General features: G+C 33.9%; 1 protein-coding gene across 1 annotated transcript in view; it reads left to right on the top strand.

Moving 5' to 3' along the window:
- LOC5566907 (clavesin-2) overlaps positions 1-13,105 on the top strand; it is a 112,620-nt gene that overhangs the window by 44,480 nt on the left and 55,035 nt on the right. The window lies entirely within an intron of this gene.

Here is a 13,105-nt window from a genome sequence, read left to right as displayed (position 1 = left end):
TCGAGCATCAAAGCAGTTTCTAACTTTTTTCAGGCTCTTCGATTCAAGCAAGGTAGCCAATGGTGTCGCCAACCGCGTTTAGTGTATCCGAATTTGTATGTTTTAGGCAGGTGATTGTGAACTCTATTAGGGGAATCTATGTTTCTTTCCATATCGCAAGGAACGAAGACTTTGGTTTCGAAGAAGGTTTTGCTGTAAACCCTTATAGATAGCAAACAACAAGTATGTTCCGATTTTATCTACACAATCGACTCTTTTAAAGTTGACAAAAACAGAACCGTGAAAAATCGGAATTATTTTCTTAGGCAAAATAATTTACAAATCTGAATAGCGAATTTCAGTTTTAACAGGAAAATATACATTTTTTCCACATACATGCACAGTATTGATGTTTAGGGACCGTTGGAACCTTTTGATTGTTCAGTCTTCAATCAATAATTATGATTCTGCGACAAATCGTTCAAAGTTATTGTTTTTCTTTGATCAGAATGTCAACAAATGTAATATGGAATATTTAACAATAATCACATAAATGTACTATGCACCATGAGATGGGTAAAATGTTTGTAAAAATCGCGAACGCGAAAGTGGGTCACGCTAACGAAAACCAATGTTCTTTTTGTAAAAAAAAAAGTTTCAGCAATTTCGTCTTTTTCTTCTGGTAATAAAATTTCCACCATTTTATTGTTGAAAATTTTAGTTTGGTTGGTATCAGCAGATGAATGAGATTTTAGATAACGTATTTTTCATGGTCACAATAAAATATTTTGCCAAGGTCATGGTTTTGGTAGAATTTGCATCTTATGGGTTTGGTGTGGTTTATAGGACTTATTTTAGAAAGAAGTCTGTTCCTTTGGTTAGATACAACTTAGTTCAACACTAGATCAAAGGTGTTTAGTAAAATAGAGCAGCCATCTATCTCACTTATATGAAGGTTCAACCACGGCGCTCCAGACTGAGCCATTTATTCTAAAATACTTCTAAATGCTCCAGGTATAAATTCACTCTATCATTTGAGATACGCGAATATTCGATACGAGGCTTGTGAAGAATCTCACACTATCATTCATGTTTTAAAAGCTTTCATTACAATAATATTGAACTCGATGACTTAATGATAAAATATGAGGTCATGTTTTCAATCTATCTCTAGAAGGAAAAAGCAACAGATAAATATCATGTACAAAGCGTAAAATAAAGTCTAAACTGATATGGAATTGATAATTAACGTTTTTGTTTCACTGGCATTTTTCATATAAAATCTACCATAAAACATGATATAAAGATTTTTGCAGTCGAGAAAATGTCCATCCCGAAATCATCCTTGCTTCACCGGGATCGTAAACCATTACTAAACGAGAAACACTCTATAAGACAAAATATATTTTTGAGATAAAAATACTAAAGTAAACTTTTAGTGGCTCTTTCAGTAACACTAATATTCAGTAGGTTAATCAAAAACACAAAAGTCTACATACCCTACAACAAGCATCATCAAATTATAGCATTTTAGTTAGAAATTGTTTGCTAATAGTTTCAATAAATTAGCTGCGTATTAAAGTTTTCATGCGATTCTTAATAAATCTCTTGATCTTCGAGTTGATAGGGGGTGCGTGTCTACTTGTAGATCAGGATCTTAACAAAATTTGAATGGGAACGTCCGTGGCGTGGGAACATCCAGTCAGGGTTGTCGCATAAAATCTATATTTTCCTTTCCTATTTCTGTATCCTAGAGTTAAATATCTTTATTGTTAATCTGTATCCCTAAATATTGAGACCGTTATGAGAATTACATAAGAAATTCAAAAAAAAAAAAAATACCAATCATTTCTCACTTATGCTAAATTGTCACATTTCAGGTCAAATTTCATCGTTTCCAAAAAAATAAAACTTAATTTTTTGCTAAAACATCTGTATAATTTATGATTTTTTTGCAAAAAAAAAATTGTAACCTGTGTATACAGATTCTTGGGCACAAAATATAAATCCGTAACATACAAATAATTTGGCACATATATGTGGCAATCCTGTGTGCAGTATCAACAGTTTCTCAAATTTTTAAATATTTTCCCTTTTTCTCAATGTCAGCTCATTGAATGGAGATTCCAAAATTTTAGGCTTTTCCCCTCCTTCTTTAAGCTATAGTCTGTGAAAAGCTATCGCTTTTGAGTTAAAAAGAGAAAAGATCATGAAAGTTCATTGTCCGAAGAATATAGGTCACAGTAGGGTCAATAGTCTTATGGGGTTTGGATCATTCAGCATTACGATCATTTAGCATAATGTTTCTTTGGCATAACCATTTTTTTTTATCTAAAACAGGCATATTTTGAAAGAAGGAACATAATTTTGATTACCGCCGTTTGGGGTGATATTGGGCTTAGGGGGTAACTTTGACCGCCGTTTTCGATGCATCTCATGGCTAGTACGGGAGTCAAAAACACAAATCCATGACTATCCAGTGGCTATTTATAACGTATTCATGAAGCTAGTCACTCTTATGGCCCAATGTCACCCCGCACGACGGTTTGTCAAAAGACCACTGTGTCAAACGACCTTATGTCAAATAGCTTTATGCCAAATGGCCCACTCCCCGTCTTATCAAAGACGAAATACACTCGATCATGTTCCGTGCCGTTGCCTGAACATTTATGACACATTAGGTGCTTGAGCAAAAGCAATGTGCTGAGAAAAGTGTACTGTAATCTGCCAAACTTGGGTAACGAATTTAGTACTAGAACAGGCACCCAGTTTTTTTGCCTCACTACAACCTCTTTTTTGTCTTTTCTATGATGCCATGTTATATACGGAAGAAAAGGATCTCTGCAACTCTATCCGTAATTAGTTCATCTTGAATACGTTCTTAATTCAACTAAATACTCATTATCTCCAATTAATGCAAGAAACTCCATGACGGAAACGGAATTATCTGTTGAAGAAATCGGAACGTGACAAAAACGGAACTTACCTGTACTTCTCAAACATCTTGAAGGGAATTGGCATTTTTACTTATGGCTGAATGTTTGCTCAAGGTCGTCAAGTAAGGTCACTCAAGCGACAAAATCACCTATAGATAAATGATAAAGATATCAAAAATGTTTGTTTGCGGGTGACACAGGCCTCTCCGCAGGGGGTGGACCCATTTCGCATAAGGAAGATTGGCGTAATGACCGTTTCGCATAAAGCAGTTTCATAGAAGATCAGGTAGCATTTTAACCGTCGTGCGAATTTTTGTAAAGCAAGTAGTCGCGCGATGTACTATGTACAACATTCTTGGTTTTGGGAATATCCCAGAAGCCTGACCAGTTAGAAAGATGGCGTCTTGGGCAAAATTGTTCAGCAGCTCAAGGGCAATCATTATTTTAAGCAACAAATTCGGGATTTTGTCACTAGGCGGCGTTAGTGAGCATGAAACTTTTGTTTTGCAGATCTCAGGATCCTGACCACTTAGAAAAATGGCGTCTTCGGCAAATTTGTTCACTAATTCAAGGACTATCATTGTTCGAGCTAATTGATTCAAAATGTTGCCACCAGGCGGTGCTAGTGAGCATAACATATTTGTTTGGCAAATATCTCAAGAGTCTGATCACTTGGAAGTAGCTCAAATGCTTTCTTTATTTAATCCTTGAAGTTCGAGATTGGGTAAAATAATGATAGCCTCTGAGCTTCTGAACAACTTTGCCATCTTTCTAGAAAGATAGTATCCTGAAGTATTCGAAAACAAAAGTTTCTTGGCTATTTATTGGCTCAAATAATGATAGCCTTTGAGGTACTGAACTACTTTGCTGAAGACGCTTTTTTATACGTGGTCAGGTTCCTGAGATATCTGCAGAACAAAAGTTTAATTATCACATCCCAGTTTTTTTGCCTCACTACAACCTCTTTTTTGTCTTTTCTATGATGCCATGTTATATACGGAAGAAAAGGATCTCTGCAACTCTATCCGTAATTAGTTCATCTTGAATACGTTCTTAATTCAACTAAATACTCATTATCTCCAATTAATGCAAGAAACTCCATGACGGAAACGGAATTATCTGTTGAAGAAATCGGAACGTGACAAAAACGGAACTTACCTGTACTTCTCAAACATCTTGAAGGGAATTGGCATTTTTACTTATGGCTGAATGTTTGCTCAAGGTCGTCAAGTAAGGTCACTCAAGCGACAAAATCACCTATAGATAAATGATAAAGATATCAAAAATGTTTGTTTGCGGGTGACACAGGCCTCTCCGCAGGGGGTGACCCATTTCGCATAAGGAAGATTGGCGTAATGACCGTTTCGCATAAAGCAGTTTCATAGAAGATCAGGTAGCATTTTAACCGTCGTGCGAATTTTTGTAACGCAAGTAGTCGCGCGATGTACTATGTACAACATTCTTGGTTTTGGGAATATCCCAGAAGCCTGACCAGTTAGAAAGATGGCGTCTTGGGCAAAATTGTTCAGCAGCTCAAGGGCAATCATTATTTTAGGCAACAAATTCGGGATTTTGTCACTAGGCGGCGTTAGTGAGCATGAAACTTTTGTTTTGCAGATCTCAGGATCCTGACCACTTAGAAAAATGGCGTCTTCGGCAAATTTGTTCACTAATTCAAGGACTATCATTGTTCGAGCTAATTGATTCAAAATGTTGCCACCAGGCGGTGCTAGTGAGCATAACATATTTGTTTGGCAAATATCTCAAGAGTCTGATCACTTGGAAGTAGCTCAAATGCTTTCTTTATTTAATCCTTGAAGTTCGAGATTGGGTAAAATAATGATAGCCTCTGAGCATTGGCGTAGGAACAGGGGGGGCCAGGGGGGCCTGGCCCCCTCCAGAATCATCCAGCACCCCCCCCCCCCAGAAATTTTGATGATAATAAAAATGAAAATTTTAACAAAAACTATTTAACATGAAGCGAAATCTTCTGATTCAATGTACACGACTCTTGTTGTTGACAAAAATCTTTTCTATAGTAACGTTATTTTATGTTGAACATCCATAGTGATGAAACCTCGCTTGTCTTATACAACATCAGCGTGGCGGTTCTGACTTCGGTGAATCGCGCGATAACCGAAATCTTAACCGTCCGGCCGTCGATTGAATGGTTATTTGTTAGAAATAGCTTCTTGTTGTTTGCGATAAACGCAATTTTTCGACATTTCCGTTGCAAAAAATATCGTGGTACAAAAAAAGGTAATATCCGAGAAATTGGATTCCCAAAATTCGTTTCTTTTCTGAATAATCCAAATAAATGCTATATCAGCATAAAGCAGTATATTCTGTGCATTATAATTTCTCATGTTTTTGGGGGATACCCTGCTCAAGGTACTGTCCGAAAAAAAAAATTGGAATAATATACAAAATTACTAAAGGAATTTCTCAGACAGTACATAGCGGGAATTTTTGTAGAAAAATAAGGCTTGACTTTAAAAAAAATCGGCACGGCCAAGTTTTCTTCCAATGAATGAAAGAGTTTACACCTGGTTTGAAATAATGTAACAAAATCGACCATAGTGTTATCGCATGAATAAATTTATTTCTTAAACTATATTTTTCCATGAAAACTTATTATTTTACAAATTAATTGATTTATTTCCAACAGATTTAGAGTAAAATTTTCCAAAAAACTTTTCGACATTCTTTATGAAATTTTAGTATGAAGAAATTCTTGAAGAAATATTGAAAGGTGGCTTCAGAAATTTTGAAAATCTCTTGAAAATTAGTCGAGTAATATTGTGGGAATTTCAAAGCAATTTTCTCCTGATAGGCATTTGTTCTATGTTTACTATTTGTTAGAAAACTGATTCCGGATTATAATCCCGGATTTACCAAAAAAATGTTACCTAATCTTTTAAAAGTTCAGCATTCCTCTAAAAAATAATTGATTCTGTCAAATCTTATACTGAGATATTTCGCTGAAAGTTGTATAGGAAATTCTTCTGTTCCTTTAAATAGTTTTCCCAAAAAATTGATTACTAATTCTTTTACGAAGTTCATCAAAAACCCTTGAAAAATATTCCTAAAATACATAAAAAAATTGCGTCAACAATTCTCTTATGTTTTCCTTTTCTATAAATTTTGCTTCAAGTCCCCGGATTATTCAAGAATTGAAAAGAAAATTGTTTTTGGAATGTCGCTTGCCTGCGAATCTTCGGAGGAAATTAGTTGAAAAACTCCAGGAAATTATTGCTGTTCGTCAAAGTTTGACATTATTATTCGCAAAACAAAAATCCTAATTTTTATGAACAAACTGTATGTTTGTATTCTTAACTATCCCACTGGAGGTAAAGCTTTAAAAAAATCAATTATATTCCACCATTCTCTGACATTAGGTAATTTTAGTAATTTACCCATTTATGGCCAAATTTGCTGATACACCATCCTTTCACTCCCAGCAAAAGAGAAAAGTAGAAAGTGTGTTCAAAACTAGCTTGGCTTACTAAAGCAACTATATTTGTAAAAACGAGAGCTAAATCGTGCGTTAAACCATAGTCCTAAGTAAAAATTTTACTGTTTATGGTAGTTTTACTAAAAAGTCTCATACTTTTAAAATCGTGTACGCATATTTATCGATCTACAGCAAATTATAAATGGTTTTCTACGAATATTTCAATTGGTAATCTCAGAATAACATACTATGAAAATAATATGTGGAAAATTAAGTCGATTTATTTACAGCAGTGTTGCCAATTTTGATGATTGTCATTGTAATTTGAAAGGTCTTCTAAGAATAAAGCAATTGTGTTTCTAATGTTCTTTAAATGTGACGTGGGGACTAGATAAGTAACTTTATGAAGGCGTAAGTTGTTTTTCAAATTAATACTATACATATTAAGACTTCCGTCAGAACATACTTTTAATAAAAAAAATTGTACTCATATCAGTTCCCTTCAAATTCTAAATTGTTTTCTCTAAAAAATATAGGGGAAAAATGATTTTATTCTACCTGTAAAATTGTTATTCCAAAAATAGCTTGATTTTTTCCATCAGGCTTCTGATTGGTAATGCTTTCGAAGAACAAGCCTTTTTTGAAAATAAAAAATGTAAATTGTCGAATTTTCCAAACAATCATTAATTTTGATAACCTCCAAAAATCGACCGTTCTAATCGTTGTGCCATATGCGTTTGAAATTCAATTATTTTGAAGAATTTTTATTATCACAACATTGTACAATACTAGTCGAACGATGTGCAGAAAACCGCTTGAAATTTCATTGATAAATTAAAAAGATACAGCATGCACAAGATGTCCACTTTATAAAATGAACAGTCCCTAACTTAATTTTCATTGTACCATTACCCATCTATTGTTCTACCTGCTTCAACAATTTGTTGTTTCTCCTTCCTTCCCATGACGCTTTAAGAAACTTCGTGCAAAAATCTTTCCATACTACAAAAACCTACATTTCAAAGAATCTATTAAAAGGTAAATTATGATAGTTTAAAAAATGCACAATTCTTATACGTATGGTTTTGGATTTCTCAAAGCCCATCAGGAATTCCTCAACAAATTTTCAAAGTAATGCAAAGTTTACCCAAAGATTTAAATTCATTACCAAAATATATCTTCCCTAATGTTCTTAAAAAATACCGGCAATATTTTCGCGTAAATTTCTACAGTACTACAAAACAATCGATAATACACCCTTTAAAAAAGTTTGCTTGGAATTTCTAAAGTTAGGAAAATGGGCTCTACATTAATATGTTCAACATAGGATCATGGATTTGTCGAGTTCATACAAAATGTTATGTAAGATTTTAGTAACAAATACTTTCAGTTGAAATTCCATCCATTTTAACACCAATCATTTTCTGTTGTAGAAGACGAAGGAAAAAGAGCAAGAATTTTTGTAGTAAATCCTGCATGAACATTTTTTCTCTGAAATACATTGTCAACAAATTTCAGAAAATCTACGATATATTACTTGAATTTTACGACAGGAATTCAGTAATTTTTTGCGAATTATTTTTAAGCTGCAAAGAAAAAAAATATACCAAAAAAGATCTTTCAATTTTTTTGTATGTTTATTTTTTATGGAGTGATTCGTAGAAGGAGTTTGTAAAGCAATCACTGAAAAAAATTAATATGGATAGTGGCCACATTTTTAAATGTTATTTATGGAAGAATCCTGAGATTACCATTTGAAAAAAAATTGGAGTTATTTCTAGAGCCCGAAGAAATACTTGATGGAACTGTAACTTTGAAGAAAACTTTCTTTGAAAGTTCCCATTGGGTAAAGAAAATGTAAAGAAAAAAACTCTGGAAAATACTTAGAAGAATCTCTGGTAATTTTTTCGGTAGAATCTTAGGGAAACAATAATATAATTCTTTAAGAAATTTCTGAACTAATTTGAGTATTTTCGCGGAAGAGTGAAAGAACAGTTGAACGTATTCCGCTAGGAACTTCCTAGGAATGTTAGAGTTGAAATTTTTGAAAAAATAAAAAAAAAATATTGCGGGGGATTACTAACTAGTGATCTTGAAGACATTTTTGGTGAGACTCCAAGATTATTTGTACTATTTTTTGGAGAAATTCTAAGTAATTTCTAACAATCCTAAACAAATTATAAATGAACTGCTGGAGGATTCTTTGAGCTTACAATTGAAATGTATATGTAATAAGTATGTAGAGGACTTTCCAGTAGAAATCATTAAAAGAATTTCTAATGCATTCTCTGGCGGAATTCTTCAAGAGATTTTTTAAGCAATTGGATTGTTCGAGAAACTTTCTGGTGAGATCAGAAAGTCTGGAAATGATTATCCGTTGGAATCCCAGGACAAACTCAGTGGAAACTAATAAATAAGTTCTTTAAGAAAGCACTGAAAACTACGAAAACAATTCATGAACAAATCTCCGTAGAAATTCTCAGAGAAATCTCTTGTTTAAGTACTTGCGAAATTCGTGGAAGAATCAGAAAGGACATTCCTTGTAAGTTTTCTATTTCTAGATATCTTGACTGGATTACAAAAAGAATGAATCTTTTCCGTTGTGAAAATTGAAAATGACAAATATTACTGATGTGCCGTGAAATGAAACAAAATAATAAATAAATAAAAATCCGTTGAAATTACGAAATTTGTGAAAGTCCTATTTATTGCTGTTGACAGTACTTTTGAAAAACAAGTATTTGTTAGGCCCCCCCTAGGCCCCCTCCAGAAAAAAATCCTAGCTACGCCAATGCCTCTGAGCTTCTGAACAACTTTGCCATCTTTCTAGAAAGATAGTATCCTGAAGTATTCGAAAACAAAAGTTTCTTGGCTATTTATTGGCTCAAATAATGATAGCCTTTGAGGTACTGAACTACTTTGCTGAAGACGCTTTTTTATACGTGGTCAGGTTCCTGAGATATCTGCAGAACAAAAGTTTAATTATCACTAGCGCCACCAGGGGGCAAAATTTTAAATCAACTAGCTTGAACAATGATAATCATCAACTTACTGGGCAACTTTGCCGAAGACGCCATCCTTCTAAATGGTCAAGATCCTGAAACATCTACAAAAAAATGTAAAAATTCCATGACTACTAGTGCCACCTAGCGGTTAAATTCCAAATTACCTCATTTAGATCTGCACCATCAGATAGCGCTTCATGTCCAGAACAACTTTACTACAGACCTCAATTTTCGAAATTATCTGGATTTTGAAATATATCGATTTCAAACTGTAGTATACTTGAACCGTATATAGTGCGTTCAATATTATGCGACTTCTATTTCTATGTATATTTGTTGATTTTATCACATTATAAAGGGCCATACTGTAAACAAACACTGTCGGATATTATTCTTAAGAAGATTCTTGAGGAATATATTTTGGTTTCATGTCGATAGATATCTTTGTTGCAAAATAATAGCATATAAATCACAATTGTTGTACAGCGCGACAGCCCGAAGGTTAAAGAAAGCATATATTTCGTATTATGCCAAATGTCCATTATGCCAAACGTCCTTATGCGAAATGGGTCACCCCCCTGTCCGCAAAAGGACGAAGCCTGCATGTCATCTGTAGTGAATTGCAAAAAAAAAGTTTGGATATTTTTCCTTCTTACTTTCAAAAATGGAAGATCCTCAATGCGTCCAAAACTTAACTAATAACATACCCACATAAATCTAAAGCTCTTTATTTGAACCCTTCAATTAGACATGTTGTCACTATGAGAGAGGTTTCAATATAATTGACGGATGAAGTTAAGATTCCTGGGCTCATACTAGATACAAATTTAACTTTTATAAACCACATTGAAGGCATTCGAGTCAAATGTAACAAATATAAAAAATGTCTGTATCCATTTATTAACAGAACATCTAAACTTTGTCCTTGTTAAAAACAATCTTTTGACTTGCAAATAAATTTTCTAGCCAGTTACATGCTGTACCAATATGGACTATCTCTTGTAATGAGCAATTCTCGCTGAAACCAGGCCGCCATCGGCACTAATCGTTAGAATTCCAATTTTATGTAATTGATTTCTAGATTTCAAGAAAACTTAAGGGTGGTGCTTTTGGTTTTCTCAAATTGATGGACCCCTCGTACGCCAGCTGGCTAGACAGTTTGCGAAAAAGCCCATTTTTCGATAAATCTTGGGTATTTCTTCACGTGATATGTCGCATATTCCCTTGAAACACATGGCAAACTTAGTGGCATCGTATAGAGAAAAGATATACCTTTCATTTGAAGTTGAAAAAATTTTGGCGGCCATTTTGAATTTGACCGCCATCTTGAATTTTGTTAGAATAATCTATTTTTCACCATTAGCGCACAGCTCGTTTTGAATTTTGAGATCACCATCAGAAAGCTGAGGAAAAATTGCGTAAGATAGGCTGCAAAAACTAGGTGAGCAATTGTATTTACCCTATGAAATGAACGATGTTCTATATCATGTTCCACGAATTTGACGTATATGGCGAGTGCAATTGATGCAAACATTATTTTTGTACAACAAAGAAACAAGTTTTCAATCGTTGGTTTTTTATTCAAGTTGAGTAAAGAATAAGAGAAATCTGGCGGCCATCTTGGATTTTGACGCCATCTTGGTTTTAAGTAGTAGAATTAATTTTTCACCTTGATAGCACTCAACATGCCGAATTCAGAGGCTACCAAGAAAAACAAGGTTATGTATACTCTTCTTCTTATCATTCTTCATTTTCCTGACATTACGCCACTACCGGAACCGAGTCTGATGCTCAGCTTTATTAGTAATAAATACAGGTTTTTGATTCGGAATTTTCTTTCATAATGCAATTTTTGATAACATAATAATTCTTCGACATATCTTTGAGTTCAGGAATAATGATTAACAAATGCATTAAATGAAAACCGTTCAAAAACATTCATTGAAATAAACAAACTTTTTTTTACCATTTGCATTGTTGTTCATTGAATGAAGTTTATAGATAGCGTGTTGAGGTCTTGTGGTAATATCTGTAGTTTCAACGTACAACATTGCCAAAAGTACATTAATTAAGAATGAAAACAAATCCTTGATTTTCTGAGCCATAAAGTATTGTTTTTACTACCGCTTAACATAAATGTGAAAAATAGCGAAATTGAAAGATAAGAAGAAGACTTTTTCTGATGTGGTTGTAATGCATCAAAACGCAGGTGTATAATTTTGAGGTTGGAAAATCTGACGGCCATCTCGGATTTCGACGCCATTTTGGTTTTTAGCAGTTGAATGATTTTTACCATCTCAGCGCTCATCATATTGAATTATGAGGCCTTCGTTAAAAAACAATCAGATTCTTTCTTTCTTATCTTATCTCAGCTGTTGAACTGATTGTTCATTTCTATCAATGGTTTTTGACCAAATAAATGAAAGAAATAATGCTATTTTTCAACTCGAAGATATGCAGAAAAATCATTCAGGTAGCAAATAAGCGTTAAAAAAAAACCTATTTGATAATTTTTTTTGAAGCTAGTTAAGCTGAGGGGTTGGCTCTGTTCAAGTTAGGACGTAACGTCAGGAAACATAAGAACAAGAAGAAGAATGAGTGTAACGGTAGCATTAAAATTCAACATGTTGAGTGCAAACAAGGTCAAAACTCGTTCTACTACTCAAAACCAAGATGGCGTCAAAATCCAACATGGCTGACGGATTTTTTCACTCAAAATAATACTCCTATTCTTCATCTGAATCCAATAAAACACCAACGATTGAAAACTTGTTTCTTTGTTGTACAAAACATAATGTTTGCATCAATTGCACTCGCCATATGCGTCAAAATCGTGGAACATGATCTAGAACATCGTTCATTTCATAGGGTAAATACAATTGCTCACCTAGTTTTCGCAGCCTATCTTACGCAATTTTTCCTCAGCTTTCTGATGGTGATCTCAGAATTCAAATGAGCGGTGCGCTAATGGTGAAAAATTGATTTTTCTAACAAAATTCAAGATGGCGGCCAAATTCAAAATGGCCGCCAAAAATTTTTCAACTTTAAATGAAAGGTATATCCTTTCTCTATATACGATGCCACTAAGTTTGCTATGTGTTTCAAGGGAAATATGAGACATAACACGTGAAGAAATACCCAAGATTTATCGAAAAATAGGCTTTTTTCGCAAACTGTTTAGCCAGCTGGCGTACGAGGGGTCCGCCAATTTGAGAAAATCGAAAAGACCACCCTTAAGTTTTATCGAAATCTAGCGATCAATGACAAAAAATTGGAATTCTAACGATGGGTGCCGATGGCGGCCTGGTTTCAGCGAGAATTGCTCAATACTAGCGAGAAAGCTCTAAAGAGGATTTAAAATAAGATTCGGGAGATGATTCTGAAACTCTATCCGCGGTATGGAGCAAATATCAAATTGATAATTTACAACAATTTTCGACAAAAATAGTAGCAATCTTCTCTTTCCACGATAAGTAATTTAAATATGTTATGTTAAGTTTATTGAAATGCATTTTTTGTCTCCCATAAGCTGATTAATTTAGTTCACCTGTAAAAACTCTGCATGATAGGAAAAATGTTATTACATTGCATTGTTGCTAACACAATGTTGTTATCAAAATGTTAATAATAGCATCATTTTGTTTTACTCAATAAGGATGATAGTGTTGCCCAACACAGAACACCTAGATATAAAAAAGGAATGTTGTGTTCAAAATAAACTAATAAAGAAA

This window comes from Aedes aegypti, chromosome 2 (genome assembly GCF_002204515.2).
Source record: "Aedes aegypti strain LVP_AGWG chromosome 2, AaegL5.0 Primary Assembly, whole genome shotgun sequence".
NCBI lineage: Eukaryota > Metazoa > Arthropoda > Insecta > Diptera > Culicidae > Aedes > Aedes aegypti.
The sequence above is the reverse complement of the archived record's forward strand: the minus strand, read 5'-3'. Positions and strand labels throughout refer to the sequence as shown.